The sequence below is a fragment of the Desarmillaria tabescens genome, assembly GCF_030435595.1.
Source record: "Desarmillaria tabescens strain CCBAS 213 chromosome Unknown EV420scaffold_9, whole genome shotgun sequence".
Classification (NCBI taxonomy): Eukaryota; Fungi; Basidiomycota; class Agaricomycetes; order Agaricales; family Physalacriaceae; genus Desarmillaria; species Desarmillaria tabescens.
The window spans coordinates 727,654-738,406 of record NW_026848308.1 but is presented as its reverse complement, the minus strand read 5'-3'; positions in this window follow the sequence as shown (position 1 = coordinate 738,406).

The window sequence follows — 10,753 nt, the reverse complement described above, 5'->3', positions numbered from 1 at the left end:
AAGAGGAGTACTACAATGACAAATGGGACCAAGGGTGGCTTAAACCACACAGTGCTGAGTGGGTATGAAGGAAGGTACGACAGGAAAGAACCATGGAGGGGAAACTTGCCACCTTACGCATGTGGGTACATCTGAGACACCTCATTGAAGTGGATGAAGACTTGGTAGTAGACCTTCAAGGGTCATCCCAAGGAACATATCGGCAACGTGAGCAGTGTCTGCAAAACATGGAAAACCTATGCATTCCTCCTCAATACATCCGAGGAGGATGAGGGAGGAGTGTAAATGTCTGGGTACAACTAGAGACCCTCAACACTAGCCAAGTGCAAGCAGTAGATGCCCTGGTAGACAGTGGGTGCACCGGCAGCTGCATCAATCGGGCCTTCGTACAGGAACACCAGCTTAACACTGTAAAACTACCGAAAGCCCAGGCCATGTATAATGCTGACAGAAGCCGAAACAAAGGAGGGGACATTATGGAAGTAGTGGAACTCCATATGACCATTGGTGATCATCACAAGAAGATCGACTTGGCTGTCGTAGACCTAGGAACTATACCCTTGTTCCTGGGGCATGACTGGCTCAAACGCCATAACCCGATCATCGACTGGAAAACTGGAGCAGTATCCCTAGTACGATGCTTGTGTCACAAAATACCGTTCACTCTCCCCGACAAAGACCCCACACAACAATGGGGAACTGAAGTGGAAGAAGGAGACATCATACTTTTCATAGACTTCAAAGAAGCCTTTCACATACGAGCAGTAGGAAGCAGAGCCAACAAGTTAGCAGCTAAGGCCAACCAAGCCAAAGAAACCAAAACGTTCGAAGAAATAGTGCCCGAGGCATACCGAGACTACAAGGATGTATTCACAAAGGAAAACTTCGATGAATTACCTCCCCACAAACCTTGGGACCATGCCATCGAACTCGTACCAAACACCAATGCAAGCCTAGACTGCAAGGTGTACCCCTTCAACCCAATGGAGCAGGAAGAGTTGGACCAGTTTTTGGACGAAAACCTTGAGTCCGGAAGGATTTGCCCCTCCAAATCTCCCATGGCATCACCCTTCTTCTTCGTCAAAAAGAAGGATGGGAAGCTTCAACCAGTCCAGGATTACCGGAAGTTAAATGAAATAACCATTAAAAACTGGTATCCGCTTCCGCTCATCGGGGAACTGATGGATCAACTCAAGGATGCGAAGTACTTCACCAAGCTAGACGTGCGGTGGGGGTACAACAATGTGCGAATCAAACAGGGAGACGAATGGAAGGCAGCCTTTTGCACCAATCGAGGGCTCTTTGAACCCATGGTGATGTTCTTCGGGCTCACCAATTTGCCTGCCACCTTCCAATGGATGATGAATGATCTATTCAAGGAACAGATAGCACGAGGAGACGTCATGGTATACCTGGATGACATCCTGATCTGTACCAAAGACAAGGACAAGCATCAGAAGGTGGTGCGGGAGGTGTTGGACATACTTCGCACCAACAACCTATTCCTCAAAGCCGAGAAGTGCAAATTCGAGGTACTAGAAACCGAGTACCTCAGAGTGATCATCAGCCAAGGATCAATCTGCATGGACCCGGTGAAGGTGAAGGGAATCACGGAGTGGCCACAACCCGCCAAGAAATGGAAGTTACAGTCTTTCCTTGGGTTCACCAATTTCTATCGAAGGTTCATATGGGACTACAGCAAACACGTACGACCTTTAACCCAACTTACCAGCAAGATGGAATGGAGGTGGGAAAGTGAACAGGAAACAGCATTTCAGGAAATCAAGCAGAAGCTGGCCGAAGAAGTGGTATTGGCAATACCAACCAGGGATGGGAAGTACCGGGTTGAAGCAGACGCAAGTGAAGGGGTGATAGGAGCAGTCCTATCCCAAGAGCAAGAAGGGAAATGGAGGCCAGTCGCATTCTTGTCAAAAGCATTAACCATCACCGAATGCAACTATGAAATCTACAACAAGGAACTCCTGGCCATCATGTTAGCCCTAGAAGACTGGAGGCATTACCTTATGGGAGCTCATCAGGAGTTCAAAATATGGACCGATCACCAGAACCTCCAGTACTTCTGAAAGCCCCAGAAGCTTAACCGTCGACAGGCCCGTTGGGTATCCGAGCTAGCCGAATACCATTTCACCCTGCATCACAAGCCTGGCACAGCCAACAAGAAGGTGGACCTACTGAGTCAACGAGTGGACCATAGCCAAGGGAAAGAAGATAACGAAGAGATGGTAGTCCTTAAACCAGAAATGTTCTGAGCACTGATCATGCCCAGAGAAGAGGAGATTCATAAACAGATCAAGGCTGCCATTCGAGACATCACCAAATGGGACAAGAGAATCGAAGCCTCCCTACACCACCCATGAGGGATCACCCAAAAGGAAGGGTTGATGTACTACAATGGGCAGTTGTACATACCATGAGATGCCAAACTACGAGGAGAACTCATCGCCATTCATCATGATCATATCACTGCCAGACACCCCGGAATCGAAAAAACCAAGGAACTCGTACAATGAGAGTATTGGTGGCCGAAGCTCAAAAATGATGTGGAAGATACATAAAAGGATGCGAAGCCTGCCAATGCACCAAAAGCAACACCCAAAGGTGCAGAGCACCCCTACACCCAAATGCTGTTTCCTCTAGACCTTGGGAACATATCACAGTGGATATCATCAGCGAGCTACCAGACTCCAATGGGTACAATGCCATACTAATGATAGTTGACCATTTCTCCAAAGAAGTCATCCCTGTCCCATGCTCCACCGACCTAACATCCTCTGGGTGGGCGCGTATTCTTAGAGATCATGTATGGGCAAAACATGGACTACCGCAAAAAGTCATATCAGACCATGGACCCCAGTTCGTTTTCAAATTCATGAAAGAACTCTACGATATGCTACACATCCAAGGAAACCCTTCCATGGCATATCACCCCCAGACGGACAGGCAAACAGAACATGCCAACCAAGAAATAGAAAAGTACCTTTGAATTTTCATCAATCACCAACAGAGTGACTGGAGCGAGTGGTTGCTGCTTGCGGCCTTTCAACACAACAATCAGAAGCACTCCGCTACCGGATATTCCCCCTTCGAAGTAAACTATGGGCAAAGACCATACCTAATTCCGCTGACACCCAAGGAAGGCAGTAATCTGGCAGCATGGGAATTCATTGTGGACATTCAAAAGATACATGAACAGACGGAAAAAGCCCTCAAAAAGGCAGCAGCATCCATGAAGCGACAGTACGATAAACACCAAGAAACAGTGATAGAGTACCAACCAGGAGATCGAGTATGGTTGGACTCCACCAATCTTCATCTCCCTCGTCTGATGAAGAAACTCGGTGACAAATGTGTGGGACCCTTCGAAGTACTATCCAAACATGGCATGTCTGCATATAAACTGAGGCTTCCAACCACCTAGAAGATCCATGACCGCTTCAACGAAAGACTACTCACTCCATACCATCCGCCGGAATTCCCAATCCAAATACAGCCCACAGCGCCTCTACCCGACCTCATCGACAGTCAAGAAGAATACGAAGTCGAAGAAATAGTAGACCGAAGAGAACGAACAGTGGGTCGCGGTAGATGATGACACACCAAAATCAAATACCTGGTCAAATGGAAAGGATACCCATGGGAGGAAAACTCCTGGGTAGACAAACAGGAGCTGGACAATGCACGAGGGGCCATAGAAGACTTTGAACAAGTCTCCTTCATAAACAGGCCACCAGCAGACTGGTGGGAAGATGAAGATGAATCCGACAGTTGGTCAGAAACAGAGTCGATCACCGAGTCGGAGGTTGATCACCCCCTGGTACAAGCCATTCAGGAGTACCTGATCAAGCCAAATCCCAGAACTCTCCGTAGAGCCTATCTACCTAAACCCAATTATGCTGCAGTCAGGATGACTGCCTTAACAGGGGGGTAATATTACGATTTCACAGCTATCTTATCTTATTGCACTCATCATAATCTCACTATACTAATGTTCCGACTCTGATCGCACCACACCATGCTAGTACCACATGTTCCACATGCTGTTGCAGACTCTTGTACTATACTTAGAATGACTCAAACTGTATTTAAGTAGCTCGACTGCAGGTCTTAAACCTCAGTCTCGAACCAAAGTTTATTCACCCGATAACTTGGCTAGAACTCACTCTCTTATACTAAGCGTGCATGCTCCCTGAGAACGAACCTGCGAGCAACTTATACATGCCTGACCGAAGTGCGAGTCATGTGTAGTTGTTTGATCTTGTTTGTTCAATCAGTCGCTAACACATATAGCTATGATGCACTCTTCAAGCAGGAGTGACTGTTCCGAGTGAGGCAAAATCTTCGAGAATTCAACCTTTGTCATTCTGTGCTCACTCCATATATGAAAGTGGTGTGGAATATTGATGACCCTGTGGCTGTGCAAGCTGGCACAATGTCCAGTTAGCCCGAGTGTTGCTGAGTAAGGATTTACTAAGAGAAAGAAATACTAGAAGATACAAAATAGTATTTAAGTAACTAGATTTCATAGCATTCTGTACTCGTTTGCCTTCTAAGCAAACATTATCTACTTGCTAGGCAAACATGCCTGAGCACACGGTACGTGTGTTGTACAACAAGTGGCATCCTCAAGCATGACATGCTGCTATGCTCATTAATTAATATTATTGGACCTGGCATCTCCATATCCAGATGGTATCAGTAAGCTTCGGTCTTTTGACTTTGTCGGACTCGATGTCTGTCCTGTGCTGGCAATCCTTGGTATTTGCAGCATACTTTGACCTTACTACATGGGAAAAGATCTTTCATTGATATATCCTAATTCAACAAAATATAAGAGCAGTATAAGGTGCATAAATGTGCTTTCTGAATGTAAACCAGTGAAATTATGTCAAAAGGTGGAGCGCTTCACGTGTACCAGGCCGACATGTGGTGCAAATAGGACCACATAGATTTTCAAAACAGGACTTCCACATAATTATGAAAACTGCTGTAATAATCAGAATTCAGATATCTCAATAAAATAACAGAAGACTTGAACAATGAAGAACACAAGCACCATGGATTGAAGGGATTCCTCACCGTGAATGACTTCCATGATGCTATTGAGACTTACAGGAGGCATGTTGAAGATTTGAAGATGGATTTTTTGGTATCACCCATGTTCTTGGCATGCGCAAAATGATAATTATTATGACTTCACCCCTATTTTTCCTTATCTTATCTTATCCTTATCCCTTGGAACCCCGGACCTACCTATCTTATCTCTTGGACCCATGATATTCCGCTGGCATACTCCTTACCCATTTACCCGGCTGCTGTCACCCCAATTCCCAGCTGCCGCATCCCAGATGACTGATGACCCGCATGTACTATCATGCTTCTCCTGATGGCATCATGCTTCTTAGTAGTTGGACAGGAGTCAATGCTAGTTAAGGGCGGTCTACGGGATGCAGCCCATTCAGACGGAGTCCCATGCGAATGCAGGTGATATGCACTCTTTACTCTCATTCGTCAGGAGTACACTTCTTTTAGTGTCCTCACTTCTCATTCGTTGAAAGGCGCACTTCTCATTGCATGCACCCTTGTAGATACTATTCTTAGTACGAGTCTAACATGTATTTAAGCTAGCCTACACTGTGGCCTTAGACCCCAGCTTCGGCTAAGGTTATATACTCCTAACTCTTACAAGCTCCTTGCTTTTGCTATAAGTGACGCCTAACTTCTTGCAATCCACCAACGCCTCTCTAACACTGAATCACTGAACGTGAGTGACAGGATAGAGATCAGCTTTGGTTCAGATTAGAGTTAGTGCTTAACAATTAGCTGAAGCTTGCCCTTACTACCCTTACCATTGTCAATGGTAACTGTACCGCTTCAAGGCAGTCACTGTTATACTTCCAAAGAAAAAGAAATCTCCAGCCCATTATTTAAAATGGCACCCACTGCACCCCGAGATCATAAACAATTGTTGTGGTACAACAAACTTTATGCCTCTCACCCCCTCAGACCGCACCGCCATTATCTTCGGAAGTACCTTCAGTATCTTGACACTATTAACTGCAGTCACAGTTATCCATATCACCTGACCAACCTGATGCCAAAGAGCACTGACCCCCGGAAGAGGGAGAGTACACAGACTCAATGGCTCATCAACAGGAAGCACTGTCTGGCTCAGGTCAATCACACCTCAGCCAAGGGGGGAGCAAGACACACTTCGACCTCCCTTACCCAACAGAGAAGACCGAACCTCCATGCTCGAGCTTCAGAGCGAGGATCAGCAAGACGGTGAAGGCGAAGAACCCCTTCAGGAGGAAGAGCTCGGACGACTCAGTATCCCTCCCGACGACAATGACTGAGTCGACCCTTGGTTTACCACTGAGTACTGGACCAATGCGGATGGGTCCTGGGATGACATGACCTGGGGCGACGACAATGACTCCAGAGAGCCATCAATCTCCTCCACAGAGTTATCAGCTGCCATCCCAGGGTTTCAACAATGATGGAGAGCACCTCTATCGAAGAGGAACGAGTGGGTTCTACATCGACGTATTCGATCAAATCATCCATGGACAAACTAGGTGAAGAACCACCTTTGAAGAAGGTGAAAACCTGTTCCTCCCTGCCCAGGGATGAGGGGAAATATGGGGAGTATCCGATACAGGAGGACATCGAAGAGATGAATCTCCTGAGCCAGAGTGGCATGACGCTCCAACCTCTTTCTCGTCATACACCCCCGATGGAACCTACAGAGTTGAAGGACCCCCTTCATGGTGGGACAATGATTCCATCCATGAGTCAGACTTTGTTTGGCCCTCCCCCAGACCCTTATTACCATTGCCAACCTCAGAGACTTCGCCGAGCCATGATTTGCCCACATCTCAGAAACTTCCACTAACGACGCCGCCAGAGGTGGACCCGACAATGTCGTATTCACCGAGTACTCCGACAGTAATAATGAAGAGCTCCCAGAGTACTACACCCACCCAGGATCCCCGATTAACGAGGGACAGTGGGTTATCTTTCCAGGGGACACACCAGAGGGAGATTGAATCCTCGATTGGTTTGCCGGAGACCAACCCTTTCTGGACCCTGTCATCCTCCCGAACCATGTCCTGAGGGTGCTTGACCAGACCCCTCCCAATCTGTACCCCTACTGCAACTGCTCCATCTGTCGACGTCTCCGAGCCTTGGCCATCATCGAGTATGAGGGAGCAAAACCCCCCATCGAGCTCAAGCCCTTCCTTGCCCCAGAAGGAGGGTTCTTACCCAATGGATACGATGGGGGTTTCCTCCCACCCTGAGATTTATGGCCCTGGATCTGGAGATGTGAAGATGCCCTGGAGATCTGGGATGAGTACTACAGATACTTCTGGGGTGTATGGGACTGGAACGATGACTGGTATGCAGGAGACAGGATATTCTCCTGATACCAGGTCGTCGGCTTTCCACCCGACCATGACAACAAGACAGACCCTTGGACCTGAGCCAGTATGGTCATCGACCAGTGGCTCCAGGAGGATGAGCCCAGTAGCCCCCATAGTGGAAGCCCCTCCAACGACCCACCCAAGTTCGTCCAGGGCTCAAGTACAGGGACTCACAGACCGGCAAATATATGATCTAACATGGCAGCAAATGTTAGAATGGACCAGCAGACGATTGCGGTACAATGTAGATTGGACCATGTTGTTGTGACTGCAGCCTATTTACGTGTGTAATTTTGCAATCTAGAGTGTTTTACACGCATACTGAGAGATAGTGAGCGAGCGGACTAAAACTACGTGTCGACACTAATGCTATGCGGTGCAATGATATGGAATATAACTTATGGCATAAGAGGCAACGGGATTCTAAACAGGACTTAGTCACAGCACTGTACCTGATGGGCATGCGTGATGAGAAGGCCAAACCCTATACCCAATGCCTTAGGCTCTAACTTACAAGCACACTTGCGGGAGCTAGATAAAACCTTGACGATTGCAGTGACACTGAGAGTACTTAGTGTGCTCGCTAACTGTGATGCATCGTACCTGAAAATCCAGGGAAATCCTTAAGCGAGATGACGGATATCACCGGCACGAGCTTGGGCAATGGGCTTCAGCCGAAGTCCGCGAGCCTGCGTTCCATTGTTCTGAGTCCCATTGTTCGAAGACTCACTTGTTGCCGTGTCTACAAGAAGCCTCTGTGAATCCAAGAAAGAAGTCCTGAATGACATATGCCAGAACTGATAGTTCTGTGCACCTAGACCTGTCGGTCGCTAGAGAACAAGTCTGCGGGTGTCGGGAGAGCACCTCTTGGCACGCGTTTAGCGAGCTCACTATAGAAATGAGACTAAAACTGGGAAGTCCGACTCGGATGCTCAGTAAGGCAGCAGGTGGCAACGTTTGTAATTCTAATTCCCCTGTAGTATAAGTAGGCTGGTTACAGTAGGTAGAGGCCAAGTTTCGAGCCCCCGAGTTCCCGTGCACGCATTGAAGGCAGTACTGTAACAAAGGATCAGTTTGTGACTTCGAGCTATGCATAGAATTAGTGAGCTCACTCAGAGAAATATGAGATACCCTTTTGATAAGACTTTTGAGAACTTAGTCAGAGTGAATACGAATCAGTGACGCTGTTTCTGTTCTGTTAAGTGTGATAAGTCTGTTCGGAGAATGTGTTGAAGTGGAAATCTGAGATCTGTTCTGTTCTGTTCTGTTCTGTTCTGTTTCAGTCTGTTCCATGTCAGTTCTGTTCGAAGTTCCGTTTCTGAATCTGTTTTCTGAGCGCTTCTGAAGTGTTCTTGAGTCGAGATAACCTGCTGGAGTTAGTTGGAGAACCCCTACATACAGTTGTGTAGCGAGTGGGCTAAGTCAGTGCTTGCCTGCGGTGTTCTTTTAGCGAGCTCACTAAAGTTTCGGCATGTATTGCCTCTGTTTCTGTTGGGATCAGTGTCCCTTGTGTATTATAACTCAAATCTGCCTTGAAGGTTGCATCGCGCCAGTGAACAACCTTCCTGTAAAAAGTTCCTAGACTTAGGAAGTCATTAGAGAAAGCTTAGCTTCGCTAAGAGCACTGAGAATAAGAGAAACTCTTCGAGATATTGAAGTATAGTTGGATCACATTAGAAATAATCGCTCCCCCTAGAACTTACGAGGGTGATTGTAGTTTGTGTAGTTGTGTGAGTGTGTGTGTGGGTTTTTGAGGTTCGCCTTTTAGCCCGCTCACTATTCCACAGGTGCCCACAGCCAGCCTCTTCAATGTGGAACCAAGTAGAAAAGATAACCAGGAGATGGCCACCTCTATCACAGAGGACACTGGCCAAAAAAGCTCAATCACCCACAAGGATCAAGCAGGGCCGAACAGGGGAGAGAGGCTCCCCTTCCCAGGTACATACCCCCTTAAAAAATGGCACTAACAATGAGAGCGACCTTAGTTATTTAAAGAGTTTACGGAACTCTCCAAAATCCAGTAAAGTCCCAACTAACCCGAGTGGGTGTCTGCACCGAGGTGAAAGGGAACTGACCAGTCGCACGGTCATAGGAGCAGGGCCTTTGCAGCCTATGGACTGCAATGACGAGAGGAAGGCCCCAATGCTACAAACATTGGTGGAGTACTCTCAAGACTCCCAATGGCTAAAGCCCTTCAGAGCCGCCTGGACTTGGCGAGCTATGCGACTCGCCAAGACCCCAGGAGAGAAGATATCACTTCTCAAACAGTGGGTCCACCCTCGATGACAAGTGGAGGTGGATGAGCCACTGGTAACTGACCTGGAAACCCAGGTCGGGGAGTCCTACCTGGATGAGTATCAGAAGCTGGAACATATGGACCAGCTTACCAAACCACCCCAATACGTCTGAGGATCGAAGGGGCAAAATATTACCATCACTTTGCAGTTGGAAACCTTTGATACTATGGCTCATCACTCTGTGAAGGCCCTGATCGACAGTGGCTGTACAGGAAGCGCTATTGACTGACAGTGGACCTGTGATCATGGTATTACCACACATAAAGCGGCTCACCCCACTCCAGTCTATAACATGGACGGTACCCAAAACAAAGACGGTGATATCACCGAGTTCGCTGAAGTCCGACTCAAGATCGGGGACCACAGTGAACGTATCAAGTTAGCAGTCATTGACCTAGGGACAATGCCCATTTTCCTAGGACACGACTGGCTACAAAGGCACAACCCACTCATTGACTGGAACACAGGTTCAGTAACCTTGGCATGCTGCGACTGCCGCAAAATACTGTTCCATCTTCCAGACGAGGATTCCGAACAACAGTGGGAAACCGAAGTCGAGGATGGAGATACCATCCTCATCATAGACTTCGGAGAAGCCTTTCATATATGAGCGGTGGGGCATAAAGCCAATGATCTAGCAGCCAAGGCCCACGAGGGAAAAGAAGTGAAGTTGTTCAAGGAGATTGTCCCTGAACGCTACCAAGACTTCATCGATGTTTTCGCCAAGGAAAACTTTGATGAACTTCCCCCTCGCAAGCCTTGGGACCATGCCATTGAGCTCATCCCCAATGCCAATGCCAGTCTAGACTGCAAGATATACCCCTTAAACCCAAAGGAACAGGAGGAATTGGACAAATTCCTCGATGAAAACCTGGCTACTGGCCAAATTCGACCCTCCAAGTCTCCTATGGCATCCCCCTTTTTCTTTGTTAAGAAAAAGGATGGAAAACTGTGGCCTGTACAAGACTACCACAAGCTTAATGAGATGACCATCAAAAATCGCTATCCTTTACC